Source organism: Ranitomeya variabilis, chromosome 2 (assembly GCF_051348905.1).
Source record: "Ranitomeya variabilis isolate aRanVar5 chromosome 2, aRanVar5.hap1, whole genome shotgun sequence".
Lineage (NCBI taxonomy): Eukaryota > Metazoa > Chordata > Amphibia > Anura > Dendrobatidae > Ranitomeya > Ranitomeya variabilis.
This window is the reverse complement of record NC_135233.1, coordinates 1,099,896,334-1,099,923,379: the sequence shown is the minus strand read 5'-3', so window position 1 is coordinate 1,099,923,379 and position 27,046 is coordinate 1,099,896,334. Positions and strand designations below refer to the sequence as shown.

The 27,046-nt window shown below is 57.1% G+C and overlaps 1 protein-coding gene across 2 annotated transcripts in view; it reads left to right on the top strand.

The window, feature by feature from the left end:
- The first annotated feature begins 3,077 nt into the window (after positions 1–3,077).
- Positions 3,078–27,046, top strand: part of DRC1 (dynein regulatory complex subunit 1) — a 44,809-nt gene continuing 20,840 nt past the window's right edge. The window contains exon 1 of one of the 2 annotated variants that reach the window (XM_077291832.1): positions 3,078–3,096. The gene's annotated coding sequence lies outside the window, so the exon portion shown is untranslated. Of the gene's footprint in view, positions 3,097–3,221; positions 3,350–27,046 lie in introns of those variants that run through there. The other variant, XM_077291831.1, reaches the window with a different exon arrangement.

The following is a 27,046-nucleotide window of genomic DNA, read 5'->3' as shown; positions in this document are numbered from 1 at the left end:
TCATTGTATGACTTTTGGAGGTGCGGTCCACTCCCCTTTTCTGCATAATACACTAATTAACAAGAGCCAGTGTGGGTTTGTAGCAAATAAGTCATGCCAGACTAATCTAATTTCCTTCTATGATGGAATCACTGACTGGGTGGATCAGGGAAATGCGGTAGATATACTATATCTTAACATCAGCAAAGCATTTGATAAAGTATCTCATACTATCCTTATAGAAAAAAATGACCAAGGGATTGACAAGGCAACTGTTAGGATTCATAACTGGCTCAATGATCGTATTCAAAGAATGGTAATAAATGGTTACACATCAAATTGAAAGAATGTTTCAAGTGAAATACCACAAGGCTCTGTCCTGGCCCCAGTGTTACAAGTGGGGACCACAAGGCTCTGTCCTGGCCCCAGTGTTACAAGTGGGGACCACAAGGCTCTGTCCTTGCCCCAGTGTTACAAGTGGGGACCACAAGGCTCTGTCCTTGCCCCAGTGTTACAAGTGGGGACCACAAGGTTCTGTCCTGGCCCCAGTGTTACAAGTGGGGACCACAAGGTTCTGTCCTGGCCCCAGTGTTACAAGTGGGGACCACAAGGTTCTGTCCTGGCCCCAGTGTTACAAGTGGGGACCACAAGGTTCTGTCCTGGCCCCAGTGTTACAAGTGGGGACCACAAGGCTCTGTCCTGGCCCCAGTGTTACAAGTGAGGACCACAAGGTTCTGTCCTGGCCCCAGTGTTACAAGTGGGGACCACAAGGCTCTTTCCTGGCCCCAGTGTTACAAGTGGGGACCACAAGGCTCTGTCCTGGCCCCAGTGTTACAAGTGGGGACCACAAGGTTCTGTCCTGGCCCCAATGTTACAAGTGGGGACCACAAGGCTCTGTCCTGGCCCCAGTGTTATAAGTGGGGACCACAAGGCTCTGTCCTGGGCCCAGTGTTATAAGTGGGGACCACAAGGCTCTGTCCTGGCCCCAGTGTTACAAGTGGGGACCACAAGGCTCTGTCCTGGCCCCAGTGTTACAAGTGAGGACCACAAGGTTCTGTCCTGACCCCAGTGTTACAAGTGGGGTACCGCAAGGCTTTGTCCTGGCCCCAGTGTTACAAGTGAGGACCACAAGGCTCTGTCCTGGCCCCAGTGTTACAAGTAGGGTACTGCAAGGCTCTGTCCTGGCCCCAGTGTTGTTCAACATTTTTATAAATGATCTAGATAAGGGAACTGAAGTTAAACTAATCAAATTTGCAGATGATGCAAAGCTAGGAGGGATAGCAAAGACTAGAGGAGACACAGAAAGGATTCAGAAGGATCTAGATAAGCTTGAACAATGGGCAACAAATAATAGAATGGTATTTAACGGAGAAATGCAAGATTCTACATCTGGGAAAGAAAAACGAAAATTACATCTATAGAATGGGAGGAATAGAACTAAGTAACAGCACATGTGAAAAAGACTTGGATATATTACTAGATCACAGACTGTACAGGAGTCAACAGTGTGATGCAGCAGCAAAAAAGGCAAATACAGTTCTAGGATGTATTAAGAGAAGCACAGAGTCTAGATCACGTGAAGTCATTATTCCCCTCTAGGGCCTCATCTGTAATACTGTGTCCAGTTTTGGACACCACATTCTAAAAACGACTTGGAAAACCTGGTGCAAGTTCAGAGAAGACCAGGATGGTGAGTGGACTGCAAAGTATGTCCTACGAGGAACGGTTTAAGGATCTGGGAATGTTTAGCTTGTAAAAAAGAAGACTGAGAGGAGACTTAATAGCTGTCTACAAATATCTGAAGGGCTGTCACAGTGTAGAGGGATCATCATTATTCTCATTTGCACATGGAAACACGAGAAGCAATGGGATGAAACTGAAGAGGAGACACAGAATAGATATTAGAAAAAACTTTCTGACAATGAGGGCGCTCAATGAGTGGAACAGGCGGCCACGAGAGGTGGTGACTAGTGATGAGCGAATAGACTCGTTACTCGAGATTTCTCGAGCACGCTCGGGTGTCCTCCGAGTATTTTTTAGTGCTCGGAGATTTAGTTTTCATTGCCGCAGCTGAATGATTTACATCTGTTAGCAGCATAAGTACATGTGGGGGTTGCCTGGTTGCTAGGGAATCCCCACATGTAATCAAGCTGCCTAAGAGATGTAAATAATTCAGTTGCGGCAAGAAAAACTAAATATCCAAACACTAAAAAATACTCAGAGGACCCCCGAGCATGCTCGAGAAATCTCGAGTAACGAGTATATTCACTCATCACTAGTGGTGAGTTCTCCTTCAATGGAAGTCTTCACACAGAGGCTGGACAGACACCTGAGATGGTTTAGTGACTCCTGCACTGAGCAGAGAGTTGGACACGAGGATCCCAGAGGCCTCTTAGAGCCCCGTCTCACTTAGCGACGCTAAAGGCCCCGTCACACATAGCGAGATCGCTGCTGAGTCACAAGTTTTGTGACGCAACAGCGACCTCAGTAGCGATCTCGCTATGTGTGACACGTACCAGCGATCAGGCCCCTGCTGTGAGATCGCTGGTCGTGTCGGAATGGCCTGGACCTTTTTTTGGTCGTTGAGGTCCCGCTGACATCGCTGAATCAGTGTGTGTGTGACACCGATCCAGCGATGTCTTCACTGGTAACCAGGGTAAACATCGGGTTACTAAGCGCAGGGCCGCGCTTAGTAACCCGATGTTTACCCTGGTTACCAAAAAAAAACAAACAGTACATACTCGCCTTTCGGTGTCCGTCAGGTCCCTTGCCGTCTGCTTCCTGCTCTGACTGAGTGCGGCCGTACAGTGAGAGCGCAGCACAGCAGTGACGTCACCGCTGCGCTCTGCTCTCGCTGTACGGCGGCACTCAGTCAGTGACTCAGCAGCGATCTCGCTATGTGAGATGGGGGCTTTAAGACTCTATGATAATAGCAGGTCGGGGGTCCGGCTGTGGGATCGCACCGATCTGAGATTCATGAGCTATTGCGAGTGTAAGCCAGCGACAAGTAAGGGAAGAACCATAAATGCCAGTTATCACCTGCACGCAAGAAGCCATGCGATACTAATCAACATGGAAGTCACCGACGGTCCTAAGAAGGGTTTGCAGTGCATGAGGGTAAGTGAGGCAATGGAAGTTCCACCCTCCTCAGCGCACAGGGCGCCGCTCCAGCAGACAGCAGTGAACAAACCCGACCTCCTTCTCTATGACGCCGCGCAAGCGCAGACGAGACAGGTACGTAAGCTCATGCGCATCACATACTACTTTCTGGAAGGGGGTGGAGTTTCAGGCGGCGCGCTCTGATTGGCTGTACGGCGTCTCCAAGTAACAGGACGTACACAACGCCGGAGAGATCAGCTGACGGCAGCGGGTGAGATGTGGTTATTACCGGGCGGGGACCCCAAAGTACAGCGGCCCTCCTCACAGCGCTATTAACCCCTGATACCCCGGGAGGGGAGGACCCTCACAGACAGCCCCCCATAGTAGCATGGCCCCCTGACTGCAGTGCGGACCCTCCACACCCCTGATATAGCGCTCGTCACACTGCAAACCCCGGAGCACCGCTCCCTCCGTGCGCGCCCATATCACAGCCTTCCCCCACAGAGCCCCTTTATAGGTGGACTTTCCCAGGATACAGAGCCCGGTATGGGGGGAGCTGAGGGTCCCAGCCGCCGCCCCCAGCAGCCATTAGTGAGCAGCCCCCCCTCTCCTGCAGCGTCTGTCACTTTATTAAATATCACCGGACAGGAACGGCAGAGTCTCATCCCCGGGGGCTTCACTACACGCTACACTCACACACAGCGAGACCCCCGACCGTGACGGTATGCCGCCATTAGACACACCTGACAGCTGCCATAGTGCGCAGCCTGAGCGAGGGGTGCAGTGTGCAGGCGAGAGAGCGGAGAGCGGTGCAGTGTGCGGGCGAGAGAGCGGAGAGCGGTGCAGTGTGTGAGAGAGCGGAGAGCGGTGCAGTGTGTGAGAGAGCGGAGAGCGGTGCAGTGTGTGAGAGAGCGGAGAGCGGTGCAGTGTGTGAGAGAGCGGAGAGCGGTGCAGTGTGTGAGAGAGCGGAGAGCGGTGCAGTGTGTGAGAGAGCGGAGAGCGGTGCAGTGTGTGAGAGAGCGGAGAGCGGTGCAGTGTGTGAGAGAGCGGAGAGCGGTGCAGTGTGCGAGAGAGCGGAGAGCGGTGCAGTGTGTGAGAGAGCGGAGAGCGGTGCAGTGTGCAGGCGAGAGAGCGGAGAGCGGTGCAGTGTGCGAGAGAGCGGAGAGCGGTGCAGTGTGTGAGAGAGCGGAGAGCGGTGCAGTGTGTGAGAGAGCGGAGAGCGGTGCAGTGTGTGAGAGAGCGGAGAGCGGTGCAGTGTGTGAGAGAGCGGAGAGCGGTGCAGTGTGTGAGAGAGCGGAGAGCGGTGCAGTGTGCGAGAGAGCGGAGAGCGGTGCAGTGTGTGAGAGAGCGGAGAGCGGTGCAGTGTGTGAGAGAGCGGAGAGCGGTGCAGTGTGTGAGAGAGCAGAGAGCGGTGCAGTGTGTGAGAGAGCGGAGAGCGGTGCAGTGTGTGAGAGAGCGGAGAGCGGTGCAGTGTGTGAGAGAGCGGAGAGCGGTGCAGTGTGCGAGAGAGCGGAGAGCGGTGCAGTGTGTGAGAGAGCGGAGAGCGGTGCAGTGTGCAGGCGAGAGAGCGGAGAGCGGTGCAGTGTGCGAGAGAGCGGAGAGCGGTGCAGTGTGTGAGAGAGCGGAGAGCGGTGCAGTGTGTGAGAGAGCGGAGAGCGGTGCAGTGTGTGAGAGAGCGGAGAGCGGTGCAGTGTGTGAGAGAGCGGAGAGCGGTGCAGTGTGCGAGAGAGCGGAGAGCGGTGCAGTGTGTGAGAGAGCGGAGAGCGGTGCAGTGTGTGAGAGAGCGGAGAGCGGTGCAGTGTGTGAGAGCGCGGAGAGCGGTGCAGTGTGTGAGAGAGCGGTGCAGTGTGTGAGAGAGCGGAGAGCGGTGCAGTGTGTGAGAGAGCGGAGAGCGGTGCAGTGTGTGAGAGAGCGGAGAGCGGTGCAGTGTGTGAGAGAGCGGAGAGCGGTGCAGTGTGTGAGAGAGCGGAGAGCGGTGCAGTGTGTGAGAGAGCGGAGAGCGGTGCAGTGTGCAGGCGAGAGAGCGGAGAGCGGTGCAGTGTGTGAGAGAGCGGAGAGCGGTGCAGTGTGTGAGAGAGCGGAGAGCGGTGCAGTGTGTGAGAGAGCGGAGAGCGGTGCAGTGTGTGAGAGAGCGGAGAGCGGTGCAGTGTGTGAGAGAGCGGTGCAGTGTGCAGGCGAGAGAGCGGAGAGCGGTGCAGTGTGTGAGAGAGCGGAGAGCGGTGCAGTGTGTGAGAGAGCGGAGAGCGGTGCAGTGTGTGAGAGAGCGGAGAGCGGTGCAGTGTGTGAGAGAGCGGAGAGCGGTGCAGTGTGGGCGAGAGCGGAGAGCGGTGCAGTGTGTGAGAGAGCGGAGAGCAGTGCAGTGTGTGAGAGAGCGGAGAGCGGTGCAGTGTGTGAGAGCGGAGAGCGGTGCAGTGTGCAGTGTGTGAGAGAGCGGAGAGCGGTGCAGTGTGTGAGAGAGCGGAGAGCGGTGCAGTGTGAGAGAGCGGAGAGCGGTGCAGTGTGTGAGAGAGCGGAGAGCGGTGCAGTGTGTGAGAGAGCGGTGCAGTGTGTGAGAGAGCGGAGAGCGGTGCAGTGTGTGAGAGAGCAGAGAGCGGTGCAGTGTGAGAGAGAGCGGAGAGCGGTGCAGTGTGAGAGAGAGCGGAGAGCGGTGCAGTGTGTGAGAGAGCGGAGAGCGGTGCAGTGTGTGAGAGAGCGGAGAGCGGTGCAGTGTGAGAGAGAGCGGAGAGCGGTGCAGTGTGTGAGAGAGCGCAGAGCGGTACAGTGTGAGAGAGAGCGGAGAGCGGTGCAGTGTGAGAGAGCGGAGAGCGGTGCAGTGTGTGAGAGCGGTGCAGTGTGAGAGAGAGCGGAGAGCGGTGCAGTGTGTGAGAGAGCGGAGAGCGGTGCAGTGTGAGAGAGAGCGGAGAGCGGTGCAGTGTGTGAGAGAGCGGAGAGCGGTGCAGTGTGTGAGAGAGCGGAGAGCGGTGCAGTGTGTGAGAGAGCGGAGAGCGGTGCAGTGTGTGGGGGAGCGGAGAGCGGTGCAGTGTGGGCGAGAGTGGAGAGCGGTGCAGTGTGTGAGAGCGGAGAGCGGTGCAGTGTGTGAGAGAGCAGAGAGCGGTGCAGTGTGAGAGAGAGCGGAGAGCGGTGCAGTGTGTGAGAGAGCGGAGAGCGGTGCAGTGTGTGAGAGAGCGGAGAGCGGTGCAGTGTGTGAGAGAGCGCAGAGCGGTACAGTGTGAGAGAGAGCGGAGAGCGGTGCAGTGTGTGAGAGAGCGGAGAGCGGTGCAGTGTGTGAGAGAGCGGTGCAGTGTGAGAGAGAGCGGAGAGCGGTGCAGTGTGTGAGAGAGCGGAGAGCGGTGCAATGTGTGAGAGAGCGGAGAGCGGTGCAGTGTGTGGGCGAGAGAGCGGAGAGCGGTGCAGTGTGTGGGCGAGAGAGCGGAGAGCGGTGCAGTGTGCAGGTGAGAGAGCAGAGAGCGGTGCAGTGTGTGAGAGAGCGGAGAGCGGTGCAGTGTGTGAGAGAGCGGAGAGCGGTGCAGTGTGGGCGAGAGCGGAGAGCGGTGCAGTGTGTGAGAGAGCGGAGAGCGGTGCAGTGTGTGAGAGAGCGGAGAGCGGTGCAGTGTGGGCGAGAGCGGTGCAGTGTGGGCGAGAGCGGAGAGCGGTGCAGTGTGTGAGAGAGCGGAGAGCGGTGCAGTGTGTGAGAGAGCGGAGAGCGGTGCAGTGTGTGAGAGAGCGGAGAGCGGTGCAGTGTGTGAGAGACCGGAGAGCGGTGCAGTGTGTGAGAGAGCGGAGAGCGGTGCAGTGTGTGAGAGAGCGGTGCAGTGTGTGAGAGACCGGAGAGCGGTGCAGTGTGTGAGAGAGCGGAGAGCGGTGCAGTGTGTGAGAGAGCGGTGCAGTGTGTGAGAGAGCGGAGAGCGGTGCAGTGTGTGAGAGAGTGGAGAGCGGTGCAGTGTGTGAGAGAGCGGTGCAGTGTGTGAGAGAGCGGAGAGCGGTGCAGTGTGTGAGAGACCGGAGAGCGGTGCAGTGTGTGAGAGAGCGGTGCAGTGTGTGAGAGACCGGAGAGCGGTGCAGTGTGTGAGAGAGCGGAGAGCGGTGCAGTGTATGAGAGTGGTGCAGTGTGTGAGAGAGCGGAGAGCGGTGCAGTGTGTGAGAGAGCGGTGCAGTGTGTGAGAGAGCGGAGAGCGGTGCAGTGTGTGAGAGAGCGGAGAGCGGTGCAGTGTGTGAGAGAGCAGTGCAGTGTGTGAGAGAGCGGTGCAGTGTGTGAGAGAGCGGAGAGCGGTGCAGTGTGTGAGAGAGCGGAGAGCGGTGCAGTGTGCAGGCGAGAGAGCGGAGAGCGGTGCAGTGTGTGAGAGAGCGGAGAGCGGTGCAGTGTGCAGGCGAGAGAGCGGAGAGCGGTGCAGTGTGCGAGAGAGCGGAGAGCGGTGCAGTGTGTGAGAGAGCGGAGAGCGGTGCAGTGTGTGAGAGAGCGGAGAGCGGTGCAGTGTGTGAGAGAGCGGAGAGCGGTGCAGTGTGCGAGAGAGCGGAGAGCGGTGCAGTGTGTGAGAGAGCGGAGAGCGGTGCAGTGTGTGAGAGAGCGGAGAGCGGTGCAGTGTGTGAGAGAGCGGTGCAGTGTGTGAGAGAGCGGAGAGCGGTGCAGTGTGTGAGAGAGCGGAGAGCGGTGCAGTGTGTGAGAGAGCGGAGAGCGGTGCAGTGTGTGAGAGAGCGGAGAGCGGTGCAGTGTGTGAGAGAGCGGAGAGCGGTGCAGTGTGTGAGAGAGCGGAGAGCGGTGCAGTGTGCAGGCGAGAGAGCGGAGAGCGGTGCAGTGTGTGAGAGAGCGGAGAGCGGTGCAGTGTGTGAGAGAGCGGAGAGCGGTGCAGTGTGTGAGAGAGCGGAGAGCGGTGCAGTGTGTGAGAGAGCGGTGCAGTGTGCAGGCGAGAGAGCGGAGAGCGGTGCAGTGTGTGAGAGAGCGGAGAGCGGTGCAGTGTGTGAGAGAGCGGAGAGCGGTGCAGTGTGTGAGAGAGCGGAGAGCGGTGCAGTGTGTGAGAGAGCGGAGAGCGGTGCAGTGTGTGAGAGAGCGGAGAGCGGTGCAGTGTGTGAGAGAGCGGTGCAGTGTGCAGGCGAGAGAGCGGAGAGCGGTGCAGTGTGTGAGAGAGCGGAGAGCGGTGCAGTGTGAGAGAGAGCGGAGAGCGGTGCAGTGTGTGAGAGAGCGGAGAGCGGTGCAGTGTGTGAGAGAGCGGAGAGCGGTGCAGTGTGTGAGAGAGCGCAGAGCGGTACAGTGTGAGAGAGAGCGGAGAGCGGTGCAGTGTGTGAGAGAGCGGAGAGCGGTGCAGTGTGTGAGAGAGCGGTGCAGTGTGCGAGAGAGCGGAGAGCGGTGCAGTGTGTGAGAGAGCGGAGAGCGGTGCAGTGTGTGGGCGAGAGAGCGGAGAGCGGTGCAGTGTGCAGGTGAGAGAGCAGAGAGCGGTGCAGTGTGTGAGAGAGCGGAGAGCGGTGCAGTGTGTGAGAGAGCGGAGAGCGGTGCAGTGTGGGCGAGAGCGGAGAGCGGTGCAGTGTGTGAGAGAGCGGAGAGCGGTGCAGTGTGTGAGAGAGCGGAGAGCGGTGCAGTGTGGGCGAGAGCGGTGCAGTGTGGGCGAGAGCGGAGAGCGGTGCAGTGTGTGAGAGAGCGGAGAGCGGTGCAGTGTGTGAGAGAGCGGAGAGCGGTGCAGTGTGTGAGAGAGCGGAGAGCGGTGCAGTGTGTGAGAGACCGGAGAGCGGGGCAGTGTGTGAGAGAGCGGAGAGCGGTGCAGTGTGTGAGAGAGCGGTGCAGTGTGTGAGAGACCGGAGAGCGGTGCAGTGTGTGAGAGAGCGGAGAGCGGTGCAGTGTGTGAGAGAGCGGTGCAGTGTGTGAGAGAGCGGAGAGCGGTGCAGTGTGTGAGAGAGTGGAGAGCGGTGCAGTGTGTGAGAGAGCGGTGCAGTGTGTGAGAGAGCGGAGAGCGGTGCAGTGTGTGAGAGACCGGAGAGCGGTGCAGTGTGTGAGAGAGCGGTGCAGTGTGTGAGAGACCGGAGAGCGGTGCAGTGTGTGAGAGAGCGGAGAGCGGTGCAGTGTATGAGAGCGGTGCAGTGTGTGAGAGAGCGGAGAGCGGTGCAGTGTGTGAGAGAGCGGTGCAGTGTGTGAGAGAGCGGAGAGCGGTGCAGTGTGTGAGAGAGCGGAGAGCGGTGCAGTGTGTGAGAGAGCAGTGCAGTGTGTGAGAGAGCGGTGCAGTGTGTGAGAGAGCGGAGAGCGGTGCAGTGTGTGAGAGAGCGGAGAGCGGTGCAGTGTGAGAGAGAGCGGAGAGCGGTGCAGTGTGAGAGAGCGGAGAGCGGTGCAGTGTGTTAGAGAGCGGAGAGCGGTGCAGTGTGTGAGAGAGCGGAGAGCGGTGCAGTGTGTGAGAGAGCGGAGAGCGGTGCAGTGTGTGAGAGAGCGGAGAGCGGTGCAGTGTGAGAGAGAGCGGAGAGCGGTGCAGTGTGTGAGAGAGCGGAGAGCGGTGCAGTGTGTGAGAGAGCGGAGAGCGGTGCAGTGTGTGAGAGAGCGGAGAGCGGTGCAGTGTGTGAGAGAGCGGAGAGCGGTGCAGTGTGCGAGAGAGCTGAGAACGGTGCAGTGTGCAAGCGAGAGCGGTGCACTGTGCGGGTGAGAGAGCCGAGAGTGGTTGAGTGTGCGGGCGAGAGTGGAGAGCGGTGCAGTGTGCGGGCAAGAGAGTGGAGAGCGGTGCAGTGTGCGGGTGAGAGAGCCGAGAGCGGTGCAGTGTGGGTGCGAGAGAGCTGAGAACGGTGCAGTGTGCGAGCGAGAGCGGTGCAGTGTGCGGGTGAGAGAGCCGACAGCGGTTGAGTGTGCGGGCGAGAGTGGAGAGCGGTGCAGTGTGCGGGCAAGAGAGTGGAGAGCGGTGCAGTGTGAGGGCGAGAGAGTTTAGAGCGGTGCAGTGTGCAGGCGAGAATGTGGAGAGCGGTGTAGTGTGTGGGCGAAAGAGTGGAGAGCGGTACAGTATGTGGGCGAGAGTGGAGAGCGGTGCAGTGTGAGGTCGAGAGAGCAGAGAGCGGTGCAGTGTGCGGGCGAGAGAGCGGTGCAGTGTGAGGGTGAGAGATCGGAGAGCGGTGCAGTGTGAGGGCGAGAATGTGGAGAGTGGTGCAGTGTGTGTGGGCGAGAGAGCTGAGAGCGGTGTAGTGTGTGGGCGAAAGAGTGGAGAGCGGTACAGTGTATGGGCGAGAGTGGAGAGCGGTGCAGTGTGAGGGCGAGAGAGTGGAGAGTGGTGCAATGTGCGGGCGAGAATGTGGAGAGTGGTGCAGTGTGTGGGTGAGGGAGTGGAGAGCGGTGCAGTGTGCGGGCAAGACAGCTGAGAGTTGTCCAGTGTGTGGGCGAGAGAGCGGAGAGCGGTGCAGTGTGAGAGAGCGGAGAGCGGTGCAGTGTGTGAGAGCGGTGCAGTGTGAGAGAGAGCGGAGAGCGGTGCAGTGTGAGAGAGAGCTGAGAGCGGTGCAGTGTGAGAGAGAGCGGAGAGCGGTGCAGTGTGTGAGAGAGCGGAGAGCGGTGCAGTGTGTGAGAGAGCGGAGAGCGGTGCAGTGTGTGAGAGAGCGGTGCAGTGTGGGCGAGAGTGGAGAGCGGTGCAGTGTGTGAGAGCGGAGAGCGGTGCAGTGTGTGAGAGAGCAGAGAGCGGTGCAGTGTGAGAGAGAGCGGAGAGCGGTGCAGTGTGTGAGAGAGCGGAGAGCGGTGCAGTGTGTGAGAGAGCGGAGAGCGGTGCAGTGTGTGAGAGAGCGCAGAGCGGTACAGTGTGAGAGAGAGCGGAGAGCGGTGCAGTGTGTGAGAGAGCGGAGAGCGGTGCAGTGTGTGAGAGAGCGGTGCAGTGTGAGAGAGAGCGGAGAGCGGTGCAGTGTGTGAGAGAGCGGAGAGCGGTGCAGTGTGTGAGAGAGCGGAGAGCGGTGCAGTGTGTGGGCGAGAGAGCGGAGAGCGGTGCAGTGTGCAGGTGAGAGAGCAGAGAGCGGTGCAGTGTGTGAGAGAGCGGAGAGCGGTGCAGTGTGTGAGAGAGCGGAGAGCGGTGCAGTGTGGGCGAGAGCGGAGAGCGGTGCAGTGTGTGAGAGAGCGGAGAGCGGTGCAGTGTGTGAGAGAGCGGAGAGCGGTGCAGTGTGGGCGAGAGCGGTGCAGTGTGGGCGAGAGCGGAGAGCGGTGCAGTGTGTGAGAGAGCGGAGAGCGGTGCAGTGTGTGAGAGAGCGGAGAGCGGTGCAGTGTGTGAGAGAGCGGAGAGCGGTGCAGTGTGTGAGAGACCGGAGAGCGGTGCAGTGTGTGAGAGAGCGGAGAGCGGTGCAGTGTGTGAGAGAGCGGTGCAGTGTGTGAGAGAGCGGAGAGCGGTGCAGTGTGTGAGAGAGCGGAGAGCGGTGCAGTGTGTGAGAGAGCGGTGCAGTGTGTGAGAGAGCGGAGAGCGGTGCAGTGTGTGAGAGACCGGAGAGCGGTGCAGTGTGTGAGAGAGTGGAGAGCGGTGCAGTGTGTGAGAGAGCGGTGCAGTGTGTGAGAGAGCGGAGAGCGGTGCAGTGTGTGAGAGACCGGAGAGCGGTGCAGTGTGTGAGAGAGCGGTGCAGTGTGTGAGAGACCGGAGAGCGGTGCAGTGTGTGAGAGAGCGGAGAGCGGTGCAGTGTATGAGAGCGGTGCAGTGTGTGAGAGAGCGGAGAGCGGAGAGCGGTGCAGTGTGTGAGAGAGCGGTGCAGTGTGCAGGCGAGAGAGCGGAGAGCGGTGCAGTGTGTGAGAGAGCGGAGAGCGGTGCAGTGTGTGAGAGAGCGGAGAGCGGTGCAGTGTGTGAGAGAGCGGAGAGCGGTGCAGTGTGTGAGAGAGCGGAGAGCGGTGCAGTGTGGGCGAGAGCGGAGAGCGGTGCAGTGTGTGAGAGAGCGGAGAGCAGTGCAGTGTGTGAGAGAGCGGAGAGCGGTGCAGTGTGTGAGAGCGGAGAGCGGAGAGCGGTGCAGTGTGCAGTGTGTGAGAGAGCGGAGAGCGGTGCAGTGTGTGAGAGAGCGGAGAGCGGTGCAGTGTGTGAGAGAGCGGAGAGCGGTGCAGTGTGTGAGAGAGCGGAGAGCGGTGCAGTGTGTGAGAGAGCGGTGCAGTGTGTGAGAGAGCGGAGAGCGGTGCAGTGTGTGAGAGAGCAGAGAGCGGTGCAGTGTGAGAGAGAGCGGAGAGCGGTGCAGTGTGAGAGAGAGCGGAGAGCGGTGCAGTGTGTGAGAGAGCGGAGAGCGGTGCAGTGTGTGAGAGAGCGGAGAGCGGTGCAGTGTGAGAGAGAGCGGAGAGCGGTGCAGTGTGTGAGAGAGCGCAGAGCGGTACAGTGTGAGAGAGAGCGGAGAGCGGTGCAGTGTGAGAGAGCGGAGAGCGGTGCAGTGTGTGAGAGCGGTGCAGTGTGAGAGAGAGCGGAGAGCGGTGCAGTGTGAGAGAGAGCGGAGAGCGGTGCAGTGTGAGAGAGAGCGGAGAGCGGTGCAGTGTGTGAGAGAGCGGAGAGCGGTGCAGTGTGTGAGAGAGCGGAGAGCGGTGCAGTGTGTGAGAGAGCGGAGAGCGGTGCAGTGTGTGGGGGAGCGGAGAGCGGTGCAGTGTGGGCGAGAGTGGAGAGCGGTGCAGTGTGTGAGAGCGGAGAGCGGTGCAGTGTGTGAGAGAGCAGAGAGCGGTGCAGTGTGAGAGAGAGCGGAGAGCGGTGCAGTGTGTGAGAGAGCGGAGAGCGGTGCAGTGTGTGAGAGAGCGGAGAGCGGTGCAGTGTGTGAGAGAGCGCAGAGCGGTACAGTGTGAGAGAGAGCGGAGAGCGGTGCAGTGTGTGAGAGAGCGGAGAGCGGTGCAGTGTGTGAGAGAGCGGTGCAGTGTGAGAGAGAGCGGAGAGCGGTGCAGTGTGTGAGAGAGCGGAGAGCGGTGCAGTGTGTGAGAGAGCGGAGAGCGGTGCAGTGTGTGGGCGAGAGAGCGGAGAGCGGTGCAGTGTGTGGGCGAGAGAGCGGAGAGCGGTGCAGTGTGCAGGTGAGAGAGCAGAGAGCGGTGCAGTGTGTGAGAGAGCGGAGAGCGGTGCAGTGTGTGAGAGAGCGGAGAGCGGTGCAGTGTGGGCGAGAGCGGAGAGCGGTGCAGTGTGTGAGAGAGCGGAGAGCGGTGCAGTGTGTGAGAGAGCGGAGAGCGGTGCAGTGTGGGCGAGAGCGGTGCAGTGTGGGCGAGAGCGGAGAGCGGTGCAGTGTGTGAGAGAGCGGAGAGCGGTGCAGTGTGTGAGAGAGCGGAGAGCGGTGCAGTGTGTGAGAGAGCGGAGAGCGGTGCAGTGTGTGAGAGACCGGAGAGCGGTGCAGTGTGTGAGAGAGCGGAGAGCGGTGCAGTGTGTGAGAGAGCGGTGCAGTGTGTGAGAGACCGGAGAGCGGTGCAGTGTGTGAGAGAGCGGAGAGCGGTGCAGTGTGTGAGAGAGCGGTGCAGTGTGTGAGAGAGCGGAGAGCGGTGCAGTGTGTGAGAGAGTGGAGAGCGGTGCAGTGTGTGAGAGAGCGGAGAGCGGTGCAGTGTGTGAGAGACCGGAGAGCGGTGCAGTGTGTGAGAGAGCGGTGCAGTGTGTGAGAGACCGGAGAGCGGTGCAGTGTGTGAGAGAGCGGAGAGCGGTGCAGTGTATGAGAGCGGTGCAGTGTGTGAGAGAGCGGAGAGCGGTGCAGTGTGTGAGAGAGCGGTGCAGTGTGTGAGAGAGCGGAGAGCGGTGCAGTGTGTGAGAGAGCGGAGAGCGGTGCAGTGTGTGAGAGAGCAGTGCAGTGTGTGAGAGAGCGGTGCAGTGTGTGAGAGAGCGGAGAGCGGTGCAGTGTGTGAGAGAGCGGAGAGCGGTGCAGTGTGCAGGCGAGAGAGCGGAGAGCGGTGCAGTGTGTGAGAGAGCGGAGAGCGGTGCAGTGTGCAGGCGAGAGAGCGGAGAGCGGTGCAGTGTGCGAGAGAGCGGAGAGCGGTGCAGTGTGTGAGAGAGCGGAGAGCGGTGCAGTGTGTGAGAGAGCGGAGAGCGGTGCAGTGTGTGAGAGAGCGGAGAGCGGTGCAGTGTGCGAGAGAGCGGAGAGCGGTGCAGTGTGTGAGAGAGCGGAGAGCGGTGCAGTGTGTGAGAGAGCGGAGAGCGGTGCAGTGTGTGAGAGCGCGGAGAGCGGTGCAGTGTGTGAGAGAGCGGTGCAGTGTGTGAGAGAGCGGAGAGCGGTGCAGTGTGTGAGAGAGCGGAGAGCGGTGCAGTGTGTGAGAGAGCGGAGAGCGGTGCAGTGTGTGAGAGAGCGGAGAGCGGTGCAGTGTGTGAGAGAGCGGAGAGCGGTGCAGTGTGCAGGCGAGAGAGCGGAGAGCGGTGCAGTGTGTGAGAGAGCGGAGAGCGGTGCAGTGTGTGAGAGAGCGGAGAGCGGTGCAGTGTGTGAGAGAGCGGAGAGCGGTGCAGTGTGTGAGAGAGCGGAGAGCGGTGCAGTGTGTGAGAGAGCGGTGCAGTGTGCAGGCGAGAGAGCGGAGAGCGGTGCAGTGTGTGAGAGAGCGGAGAGCGGTGCAGTGTGTGAGAGAGCGGAGAGCGGTGCAGTGTGTGAGAGAGCGGAGAGCGGTGCAGTGTGGGCGAGAGCGGAGAGCGGTGCAGTGTGTGAGAGAGCGGAGAGCAGTGCAGTGTGTGAGAGAGCGGAGAGCGGTGCAGTGTGTGAGAGCGGAGAGCGGTGCTGTGTGCAGTGTGTGAGAGAGCGGAGAGCGGTGCAGTGTGTGAGAGAGCGGAGAGCGGTGCAGTGTGTGAGAGAGCGGAGAGCGGTGCAGTGTGTGAGAGAGCGGAGAGCGGTGCAGTGTGAGAGAGCGGAGAGCGGTGCAGTGTGTGAGAGAGCGGAGAGCGGTGCAGTGTGCAGGTGAGAGAGCGGAGAGCGGTGCAGTGTGGGCGAGAGCGGAGAGCGGTGCAGTGTGTGAGAGAGCGGAGAGCGGTGCAGTGTGTGAGAGAGCGGAGAGCGGTGCAGTGTGTGAGAGAGCGGAGAGCGGTGCAGTGTGTGAGAGAGCAGAGAGCGGTGCAGTGTGTGAGAGAGCGGAGAGCGGTGCAGTGTGTGAGAGAGCGGAGAGCGGTGCAGTGTGTGAGAGAGCGGAGAGCGGTGCAGTGTGTGAGAGAGCGGTGCAGTGTGTGAGAGAGCGGAGAGCGGTGCAGTGTGTGAGAGAGCAGAGAGCGGTGCAGTGTGAGAGAGAGCGGAGAGCGGTGCAGTGTGAGAGAGAGCGGAGAGCGGTGCAGTGTGTGAGAGAGCGGAGAGCGGTGCAGTGTGTGAGAGAGCGGAGAGCGGTGCAGTGTGAGAGAGAGCGGAGAGCGGTGCAGTGTGTGAGAGAGCGCAGAGCGGTACAGTGTGAGAGAGAGCGGAGAGCGGTGCAGTGTGAGAGAGCGGAGAGCGGTGCAGTGTGTGAGAGCGGTGCAGTGTGAGAGAGAGCGGAGAGCGGTGCAGTGTGTGAGAGAGCGGAGAGCGGTGCAGTGTGAGAGAGAGCGGAGAGCGGTGCAGTGTGTGAGAGAGCGGAGAGCGGTGCAGTGTGTGAGAGAGCGGAGAGCGGTGCAGTGTGTGAGAGAGCGGAGAGCGGTGCAGTGTGTGGGGGAGCGGAGAGCGGTGCAGTGTGGGCGAGAGTGGAGAGCGGTGCAGTGTGTGAGAGCGGAGAGCGGTGCAGTGTGTGAGAGAGCAGAGAGCGGTGCAGTGTGAGAGAGAGCGGTGCAGTGTGTGAGAGAGCGGAGAGCGGTGCAGTGTGTGAGAGAGCGGAGAGCGGTGCAGTGTGTGAGAGAGCGCAGAGCGGTACAGTGTGAGAGAGAGCGGAGAGCGGTGCAGTGTGTGAGAGAGCGGAGAGCGGTGCAGTGTGTGAGAGAGCGGTGCAGTGTGAGAGAGAGCGGAGAGCGGTGCAGTGTGTGAGAGAGCGGAGAGCGGTGCAGTGTGTGAGAGAGCGGAGAGCGGTGCAGTGTGTGGGCGAGAGAGCGGAGAGCGGTGTAGTGTGCAGGTGAGAGAGCAGAGAGCGGTGCAGTGTGTGAGAGAGCGGAGAGCGGTGCAGTGTGTGAGAGAGCGGAGAGCGGTGCAGTGTGGGCGAGAGCGGAGAGCGGTGCAGTGTGTGAGAGAGCGGAGAGCGGTGCAGTGTGTGAGAGAGCGGAGAGCGGTGCAGTGTGGGCGAGAGCGGTGCAGTGTGGGCGAGAGCGGAGAGCGGTGCAGTGTGTGAGAGAGCGGAGAGCGGTGCAGTGTGTGAGAGAGCGGAGAGCGGTGCAGTGTGTGAGAGAGCGGAGAGCGGTGCAGTGTGTGAGAGACCGGAGAGCGGTGCAGTGTGTGAGAGAGCGGAGAGCGGTGCAGTGTGTGAGAGAGCGGTGCAGTGTGTGAGAGACCGGAGAGCGGTGCAGTGTGTGAGAGAGCGGAGAGCGGTGCAGTGTGTGAGAGAGCGGAGAGCGGTGCAGTGTGTGAGAGAGTGGAGAGCGGTGCAGTGTGTGAGAGAGCGGTGCAGTGTGTGAGAGAGCGGAGAGCGGTGCAGTGTGTGAGAGACCGGAGAGCGGTGCAGTGTGTGAGAGAGCGGTGCAGTGTGTGAGAGACCGGAGAGCGGTGCAGTGTGTGAGAGAGCGGAGAGCGGTGCAGTGTATGAGAGCGGTGCAGTGTGTGAGAGAGCGGAGAGCGGTGCAGTGTGTGAGAGAGCGGTGCAGTGTGTGAGAGAGCGGAGAGCGGTGCAGTGTGTGAGAGAGCGGAGAGCGGTGCAGTGTGTGAGAGAGCAGTGCAGTGTGTGAGAGAGCGGTGCAGTGTGTGAGAGAGCGGAGAGCGGTGCAGTGTGTGAGAGAGCGGAGAGCGGTGCAGTGTGAGAGAGAGCGGAGAGCGGTGCAGTGTGAGAGAGCGGAGAGCGGTGCAGTGTGTGAGAGAGCGGAGAGCGGTGCAGTGTGTGAGAGAGCGGAGAGCGGTGCAGTGTGTGAGAGAGCGGAGAGCGGTGCAGTGTGTGAGAGAGCGGAGAGCGGTGCAGTGTGAGAGAGAGCGGAGAGCGGTGCAGTGTGTGAGAGAGCGGAGAGCGGTGCAGTGTGTGAGAGAGCGGAGAGCGGTGCAGTGTGTGAGAGAGCGGAGAGCGGTGCAGTGTGTGAGAGAGCGGAGAGCGGTGCAGTGTGCGAGAGAGCTGAGAACGGTGCAGTGTGCAAGCGAGAGCGGTGCACTGTGCGGGTGAGAGAGCCGAGAGTGGTTGAGTGTGCGGGCGAGAGTGGAGAGCGGTGCAGTGTGCGGGCAAGAGAGTGGAGAGCGGTGCAGTGTGCGGGTGAGAGAGCCGAGAGCGGTGCAGTGTGGGTGCGAGAGAGCTGAGAACGGTGCAGTGTGCGAGCGAGAGCGGTGCAGTGTGCGGGTGAGAGAGCCGACAGCGGTTGAGTGTGCGGGCGAGAGTGGAGAGCGGTGCAGTGTGCGGGCAAGAGAGTGGAGAGCGGTGCAGTGTGAGGGCGAGAGAGTTTAGAGCGGTGCAGTGTGCAGGCGAGAATGTGGAGAGCGGTGTAGTGTGTGGGCGAAAGAGTGGAGAGCGGTACAGTATGTGGGCGAGAGTGGAGAGCGGTGCAGTGTGAGGTCGAGAGAGCAGAGAGCGGTGCAGTGTGCGGGCGAGAGAGCGGTGCAGTGTGAGGGTGAGAGATCGGAGAGCGGTGCAGTGTGAGGGCGAGAATGTGGAGAGTGGTGCAGTGTGTGGGCGAGAGAGCTGAGAGCGGTGTAGTGTGTGGGCGAAAGAGTGGAGAGCGGTACAGTGTATGGGCGAGAGTGGAGAGCGGTGCAGTGTGAGGGCGAGAGAGTGGAGAGTGGTGCAATGTGCGGGCGAGAATGTGGAGAGTGGTGCAGTGTGTGGGTGAGGGAGTGGAGAGCGGTGCAGTGTGCGGGCAAGACAGCTGAGAGTTGTCCAGTGTGTGGGCGAGAGAGCGGAGAGCGGTGCAGTGTGAGAGAGCGGAGAGCGGTGCAGTGTGTGAGAGCGGTGCAGTGTGAGAGAGAGCGGAGAGCGGTGCAGTGTGAGAGAGAGCTGAGAGCGGTGCAGTGTGAGAGAGAGCGGAGAGCGGTGCAGTGTGTGAGAGAGCGGAGAGCGGTGCAGTGTGTGAGAGAGCGGAGAGCGGTGCAGTGTGTGAGAGAGCGGTGCAGTGTGGGCGAGAGTGGAGAGCGGTGCAGTGTGTGAGAGCGGAGAGCGGTGCAGTGTGTGAGAGAGCAGAGAGCGGTGCAGTGTGAGAGAGAGCGGAGAGCGGTGCAGTGTGTGAGAGAGCGGAGAGCGGTGCAGTGTGTGAGAGAGCGGAGAGCGGTGCAGTGTGTGAGAGAGCGCAGAGCGGTACAGTGTGAGAGAGAGCGGAGAGCGGTGCAGTGTGTGAGAGCGGAGAGCGGTGCAGTGTGTGAGAGAGCGGTGCAGTGTGAGAGAGAGCGGAGAGCGGTGCAGTGTGTGAGAGAGCGGAGAGCGGTGCAGTGTGTGAGAGAGCGGAGAGCGGTGCAGTGTGTGGGCGAGAGAGCGGAGAGCGGTGCAGTGTGCAGGTGAGAGAGCAGAGAGCGGTGCAGTGTGTGAGAGAGCGGAGAGCGGTGCAGTGTGTGAGAGAGCGGAGAGCGGTGCAGTGTGGGCGAGAGCGGAGAGCGGTGCAGTGTGTGAGAGAGCGGAGAGCGGTGCAGTGTGTGAGAGAGCGGAGAGCGGTGCAGTGTGGGCGAGAGCGGTGCAGTGTGGGCGAGAGCGGAGAGCGGTGCAGTGTGTGAGAGAGCGGAGAGCGGTGCAGTGTGTGAGAGAGCGGAGAGCGGTGCAGTGTGTGAGAGAGCGGAGAGCGGTGCAGTGTGTGAGAGACCGGAGAGCGGTGCAGTGTGTGAGAGAGCGGAGAGCGGTGCAGTGTGTGAGAGAGCGGTGCAGTGTGTGAGAGAGCGGAGAGCGGTGCAGTGTGTGAGAGAGCGGAGAGCGGTGCAGTGTGTGAGAGAGCGGTGCAGTGTGTGAGAGAGCGGAGAGCGGTGCAGTGTGTGAGAGACCGGAGAGCGGTGCAGTGTGTGAGAGAGTGGAGAGCGGTGCAGTGTGTGAGAGAGCGGTGCAGTGTGTGAGAGAGCGGAGAGCGGTGCAGTGTGTGAGAGACCGGAGAGCGGTGCAGTGTGTGAGAGAGCGGTGCAGTGTGTGAGAGACCGGAGAGCGGTGCAGTGTGTGAGAGAGCGGAGAGCGGTGCAGTGTATGAGAGCGGTGCAGTGTGTGAGAGAGCGGAGAGCGGTGCAGTGTGTGAGAGAGCGGTGCAGTGTGTGAGAGAGCGGAGAGCGTTGCAGTGTGTGAGAGAGCGGAGAGCGGTGCAGTGTGTGAGAGAGCAGTGCAGTGTGTGAGAGAGCGGTGCAGTGTGTGAGAGAGCGGAGAGCGGTGCAGTGTGAGAGAGAGCGGAGAGCGGTGCAGTGTGAGAGAGCGGAGAGCGGTGCAGTGTGTGAGAGAGCGGAGAGCGGTGCAGTGTGTGAGAGAGCGGAGAGCGGTGCAGTGTGTGAGAGAGCGGAGAGCGGTGCAGTGTGTGAGAGAGCGGAGAGCGGTGCAGTGTGAGAGAGAGCGGAGAGCGGTGCAGTGTGTGAGAGAGCGGAGAGCGGTGCAGTGTGTGAGAGAGCGGAGAGCGGTGCAGTGTGTGAGAGAGCGGAGAGCGGTGCAGTGTGTGAGAGAGCGGAGAGCGGTGCAGTGTGCGAGAGAGCTGAGAACGGTGCAGTGTGCAAGCGAGAGCGGTGCACTGTGCGGGTGAGAGAGCCGAGAGTGGTTGAGTGTGCGGGCGAGAGTGGAGAGCGGTGCAGTGTGCGGGCAAGAGAGTGGAGAGCGGTGCAGTGTGCGGGTGAGAGAGCCGAGAGCGGTGCAGTGTGGGTGCGAGAGAGCTGAGAACGGTGCAGTGTGCGAGCGAGAGCGGTGCAGTGTGCGGGTGAGAGAGCCGACAGCGGTTGAGTGTGCGGGCGAGAGTGGAGAGCGGTGCAGTGTGCGGGCAAGAGAGTGGAGAGCGGTGCAGTGTGAGGGCGAGAGAGTTTAGAGCGGTGCAGTGTGCAGGCGAGAATGTGGAGAGCGGTGTAGTGTGTGGGCGAGAGTGGAGAGCGGTACAGTATGTGGGCGAGAGTGGAGAGCGGTGCAGTGTGAGGTCGAGAGAGCAGAGAGCGGTGCAGTGTGCGGGCGAGAGAGCGGTGCAGTGTGAGGGTGAGAGATCGGAGAGCGGTGCAGTGTGAGGGCGAGAATGTGGAGAGTGGTGCAGTGTGTGGGCGAGAGAGCTGAGAGCGGTGTAGTGTGTGGGCGAAAGAGTGGAGAGCGGTACAGTGTATGGGCGAGAGTGGAGAGCGGTGCAGTGTGAGGGCGAGAGAGTGGAGAGTGGTGCAATGTGCGGGCGAGAATGTGGAGAGTGGTGCAGTGTGTGGGTGAGGGAGTGGAGAGCGGTGCAGTGTGCGGGCAAGACAGCTGAGAGTTGTCCAGTGTGTGGGCGAGAGAGTGGAGAGCGGTGCAGTGTGTGGGCGAGACTGCGGAGAGCGGTGCAGTGTGAGGGGGGGGAGTGGTGCAGTGTGCGGGCGAGAGGGTGGAGAGCGGTGCAGTGTGTGGGCGAGAGAGCTGAGAGCGGTGCAGTGTGAGGGGGAGAGAGCTGAGAGTGGTCCAGTGTGTGGGCGAGAGAGTGGAGAGCGGTGCAGTGTGTGGGCGAGAGAGCGGTGCAGTGTGAGGGGGAGAGGATGGAGAGCTATGTAGTGTGCGGGCGAGAGAGTGGAGAGCGGTGCAGTGTGTGGGCGAGAGTGAAGAGCGGTGCAGTGTGTGGGCGAGAGTGGAGAGCGGTGCAGTGTGCGGGCGAGAGAGTGGAGAGCTGTGCAGTGTGCGGGCGAGAACGCGTAGCGCTGTCTAATGTACAGGGATGGGGGATTAGGGGGATTTTACCTACGATAAATATTACAGACTTCTCCATTCTTTATAGGTGGGAAAACTTGCAAAATTGGCAGAGTATCAAATACTTATTTTCTCCACTGTGAATAAATGATAGATAGAGAGAGAGAGCGAGAGAGAGAGATAGATAGATAGATGCAGGTGTGTGAAAAAGTGTTCACCCCCTTCCGGATTTCCTTTTCTTTTCCATGTTACTCACACTTAAATGTTTTCAATCACCGAACAAATGTAAATATTAGACAAAGATAACACAAGTAATCACAAAATGCAGTTTATAAATGAAGGTCTTTATTAATAAGGGAAAAAGAAATCCAAACCTCCAGGGCCCTGTGTGAAAAGTGATTGCCCCCTAAACCTAATAACTGGTTGGGCCGCCCTTAGCAGAAACAACTTCAATCATGTGATAACTGGCAATGAGTCTTCTACAACGCTGTGGAGGAATTTTGGCCTCTCATCTTTACAGAATTGTGGTAATTCAGCCACATTGGAGGCTTCCGAGCATGAACTGCCTTTTTAAGGTCATTGCAGCATGTCAACTGGATTAAGGTCAGGATTTTGACTAGGCCACTCCAAAGTCTTAATTTTGATTTTCTTAAGCCATTCGGAGGTGGACATGCTGATGTGTTTTGGATCTTTGTTCTGCTGCAGAACCCAAGTGCGCTCCGGCTTGAGGTCACAAACAGATGGCCAGACATTCTCCTTCAGGGTTTTTAGGTAGCAGAATTCATGGTTCCATTTACCACATCCAGTCTTCCAGGTCCAGAAGCAGCAAAGCAGCCCCAGACCATCACACTACCACCACCATATTTTACTGTTGGTATGATGTTCCTTTTCTGAAATGCTGTGTTACTTCTACACCAGATGTAATGGGACATACACCTTCCAAAAAGTTCAACTTTTGTCTCGTCAGTCCACAGAGTATTCTCCCAAAAGTCTTGAGGATCATCAAAATGTTCTCTGGCAAAACTGAGATGAGTCTTTATGTCTTGTTGCTCAGCAGTGGTTTTAGTCTTGGAACTCTGCCATGCAGCCATTTCTGCCCAGTCTCTTTCTTATGGTGGAGTCATGAACACTGACCTTAACTGAGACAAGTGAGGCCTGCCGTTCTTTGGATGTTGTGAGGTCTTTTGTGACCTCTTGGATGAGTCATCGCTAGTGTTGAGCGATACCGTCCGATACTTGAAAGTATCGGTATCGGAAAGTATCGGCCGATACCGGCAAAGTATCGGATCCAATCCGATACCGATACCCGATACCAATACAAGTCAATGGGACTCAAGTATCGGACGGTATCCCTGATGGTTCCCAGGGTCTGAAGGAGAGGAAACTCTCCTTCAGGCCCTGGGATCCATATTAATGTGTAAAAGAAAGAATTAAAATAAAAAATATTGCTATACTCACCTCTCCGACGCAGCCTGGACCTCAGCGAGGGAACCGGCAGCGTTGTTTGCTTAAAATGCGTGCTTTTCCTTCCTTCCGTAACGTCACGGCTTCTGATTGGTCGCGTGCCGCCCATGTGGCCGCGACGCGACCAATCACAGCAAGCCGTGACGTAATTTTCAGGTCCTTCTAGGCATTCAGTATTTTAAAATTACGTCCCGGCTTTGTGATTGGTCGCGTCGCGGTCACATGGGCGACGCGACCAATCACAAGCCGTGACGTCACGGGAGGCAGGAGACGCGCGCATTTTAAAATGCGCGCGTGTCCAGCCTCCCGTGACGTCACGGCTTGTGATTGGTCGCGTCGCCCATGTGACCGCGACGCGACCAATCACAAGCCAGAACGTAATTTTAAAATCCTGAAGGACCTAAAATTACGTCACGGCTTGCTGTGATTGGTCGCGTCGCGGCCACATGGGCGGCACGCGACCAATCACAAGCTGGGACTTCACGTAAGGAAGGAAAAGCGCGAATTTTAAGCAAACAACGCTGCCGGTTCCCTCGCTGAGGTCCAGGCTGCGTCGGAGAGGTGAGTATAGCAATATTTTTTTATTTTAATTCTCTCTTTTACACATTTTTACATTAATGTTGTTTCGATACCGATACCCGATACCACAAAAGTATCGGATCTCGGTATCGGAATTCCGATACCCGCAAGTATCGGCCGATACCCGATACTTGCGGTATCGGAATGCTCAACACTAGTCATCGCTGTGCTCTTGGGGTAATTTTTGTCGGCCACTCCTGGGAAGGTTCACCACTGTTCCATGTTTTCACCATTTGTGGATAATGGCTCTCACTGTGGTTCGCTGGAGTCCAAAAGCTTTTGAAATGGCTTTATAGCCTTTTCCAGACTGATAGATCTCAATTTGTTTGTTTTCATTTGAACCAGAATTTCTTTGGATCGCGGCATAATGTCCTTCTTTTGAGGATCTTTTGATCTTACTTCACTTTGTCAGGCAGGTCCTATTTAAGTGATTTCTTGATTGAGAACAGGTGTGGCAGTAATGAGGCCTGCGTGTGGCTAGTGAATGTGAACTCAGCTTCCCAAAAATGTGATAAACAACAGTTAATTTATGTTTAGGGGAGGGGGGCAATCTCTTTTTCACACAGGACCCTGTAGGTTTGGATTTTTTTTTCCCTTAATAAAGTCCTTCATTTATAAACTGCATTTTGTGATTACTTGTGATTTACATTTGTTTGGTGATCTGTTGTGATCCGCTTTTTGGCTCCCCTGGTGGTGGCTGGTGGTACTGGAGACTTGTGTGTGCTTTTCTGCCTCTGCTCACCTGCTTCCATCAGTTTTGGGAGTTCCCTATTTAGCCTTGCTCTCCAGTCACTTCCTTGCCGGTCATCATTGTAACCTGAGTCATTCAGTTGCATGTTCCTGCTACTAGTCTGCTGATCAGCTAAGTGGACTCTTGTCCTTATTGTTTTGTTTTTCTTGTCCAGTTTACAGTTTTGTCATTTCCTGTTACTGGAAGCTCTTGTGGACTGAAATTGCCACTCCTGTGTCATGAGTTGACACAGGAGTCTTAAAGTAATTTCAGGATGGGTTTTTGAAAGGGTTTTTCAGCTGACCGTGAAGTCCTCTTTTGTATCTTTCCTCTATCTAGTAAGTGGACCTCGCTTTGCTAAATCTACCTTCATACTGTGTATGTCTTTTCCTCTGAACTCACCGTTAATATACGTGGGGGCTACTATCATCTTTGGGGAATTTCTCTAGAGGTAAGCCAGGTCTGTTCCTTCCTCTTTCAGGCGTAGTTAGTTCTCCGGCTGGCGCATGGCATCTAGGCAGCCGTAGGAATGCTTCCTGGCTACTGTTAGTTGTGTGGTAGATTTAGGTCACGGTCAGCTTGAGTTTCCATCACCCAGAGCTAGTCTGTTATTTTTGTGTTTCTGATGTTCCCATGCCATTGGGGAATCATGACAGTATGACCGGCCACTGTTAAAGTAATTGGCAGAAGAAAGGAGAGTAAAAGAAGTCTGTAGATTTTTTTTTTTTTTTCCTCTCATGTTTGCTACTTAGTTGGCTCAGTTGTATATCTGCTCTATTTACAGCCTTGCCTTTCTCTCCTTCTAACCCTTGAATGGCTCTGATCTCTCCGGTTTAAGGATGGACCCTCAGAGTTTGGCTGCAGGTTTAAATAATCTTGCTACGAAGGTTCAGAATTTACAAGATTATGTTATACGTACTCCTATTTCTGAACCTAAGATTCCTACACCAGAGGTATTTTCCGGAGATAGATCTCGGTTTCTGAATTTCAAATGTAATTGTAAATTATTCCTTTCTCTCAGACCTCACTCCTCTGGAGATCCTGTTCAGCAGGTTAAGATTGTGATTTCTTTGCTGCGAGGTGACCCTCAAAATTGGGCATTTTCATTGACACCAGGGGATCCTGCGTTGCTCAATGTGGATGCGTTTTTTCTGGCTTTAGGGTTGCTGTATGAGGAACCTAATTTGGAGATTCAAGCTGAAAAAGCTGTAATAGCCCTGTCTCAAGGGCAAGATGAAGCTGAGATATACTGCCAAAAATTTCGTAAATGGTCTGTGCTTACTCAGTGGAATGAGTGTGCCCTAGCGGCAAATTTCAGAGAGGGCCTTTCTGATGCCGTTAAGGATGTCATGGTGGGGTTTCCTACGCCCACAGGTCTGAATGAGTCCATGACAATGGCGATTCAGATTGATCGGCGTTTGCGGGAGCGCAAACCCGTGCACCATTTGGCGGTATCTTCTGAAGGGACGCCAGAGAAAATGCAATGTGACAGAATTCTGTCAAGAAGCGAGCGGCAGAATTATAGGCGCAAAAATGGCTTGTGCTTCTACTGTGGTGATTCCGCGCATGTTATATCAGCATGCTCTAAACGTACTAGGAAGGTTGACAAGTCTGTTTCTATTGGCACTTTACAGTCTAAATTTCTTCTGTCTGTAACTCTGATTTGTTCATTATCAGTTATTACTGTGGATGCCTATGTGGACTCTGGCGCCGCTCTGAGTCTCATGGATTGGTCCTTTGCCAGGCGCTGTGGGTTTGATTTGGAGCCTCTGGAAGTTCCTATACCTCTGAAGGGTATTGATTCTACACCTCTGGCTTGTAATAGACCACAGTTCTGGATGCAAGTGACTATGCGTATGACTCCAGACCATCAGGAGATGATTCGCTTCCTCGTGTTGTATAATTTACATGATGTTTTAGTGCTTGGATTACCATGGTTACAATCTCATAACCCAGTACTGGACTGGAAAACTATGTCTGTGTTAAGCTGGGGATGTCGGGGGGCTCATGGGGACATACCTTTGGTTCCTATCTCGTCATCTATTCCCTCTGAGATTCCTGCATTTTTGTCGGATTTTGGGGATATTTTTGAAGAGCCTAAAATTGGTTCTCTCCCTCCCCACAGAGAGTGTGATTGCGCCATAGATCTGATTCCAGGCAGTAAATTTCCAAAGGGTCGTTTGTTTAACCTATCTGTACCTGAGCATGCTGCCATGCGAGAATATGTTAAGGAGTCCCTGGAAAAGGGACATATTCGTCCTTCTTCATCACCTTTAGGAGCTGGGTTTTTCTTTGTCTCTAAAAAGGATGGCTCGCTGAGGCCTTGTATTGATTATCGACTCCTGAATAAAATTACTGTCAAATATCAGTATCCGTTGCCGCTGCTTACTGATTTGTTTGCTCGCATAAGGGGGGCTAAGTGGTTCTCCAAGATTGATCTCCGTGGGGCGTATAATTTGGTGCGAATTAAGCAAGGGGATGAGTGGAAAACCGCATTTAATACGCCTGAGGGCCACTTTGAGTATTTAGTAATGCCTTTCGGCCTTTCTAATGCGCCTTCAGTTTTTCAGTCCTTTATGCATGATATTTTCCGTGAATATCTGGATAAATTTATGATTGTGTATTTGGACGATATTTTGATTTTTTCTGAGGACTGGGAGTCTCATGTTCAGCAGGTCAGGAGGGTTTTTCAGGTCTTGCGGGAGAATTCTCTGTGTGTAAAGGGTTCTAAGTGTGTTTTTGGGGTTCAAAAGATTTCCTTTTTGGGGTACATTTTTTCCCCTTCTTCTGTTGAGATGGACCCTGTCAAGGTTCGGGCTATTTGTGACTGGACGCAGCCTACTTCTCTAAAGGGTCTTCAGAAGTTCTTGGGCTTTGCTAATTTTTATCGTCGATTTATAACTGGTTTTTCTGGTGTTGCTAAGCCTCTTACGGATTTGACTAAGAAGGGTGCTGATGTTGCCAATTGGTCCTCTGCCGCTGTGGAGGCCTTTCGGGAACTTAAGCGCCGCTTTTCGTCTGCCCCTGTGTTGCGCCAGCCCGATGTCTCTCTCCCCTTTCAGGTTGAGGTCGATGCTTCCGAGATCGGAGCGGGGGCGGTTTTGTCGCAGAAAAGTTCCGATTGCTCAGTGATGAGACCTTGTGCGTTCTTTTCTCGAAAATTTTCTGCCGCCGAAAGAAATTATGATGTCGGTAATCGGGAGCTTTTGGCCATGAAGTGGGCATTTGAGGAGTGGCGTCATTGGCTTGAGGGTGCTAGACATCAGGTGGTGGTTTTGACTGATCACAAGAATCTGATTTATCTTGAGTCTGCCAGGCGCCTGAATCCTAGACAGGCGCGCTGGTCGTTGTTTTTCTCTCGGTTTAATTTTGTGGTCTCATATCTACCAGGTTCTAAGAATGTGAAGGCGGATGCCCTTTCTAGGAGTTTTGAGCCTGATTCCCCTGGTGATTCAGAACCTACAGGTATCCTTAAGGATGGGGTGATATTATCCGCTATTTCCCCAGATCTG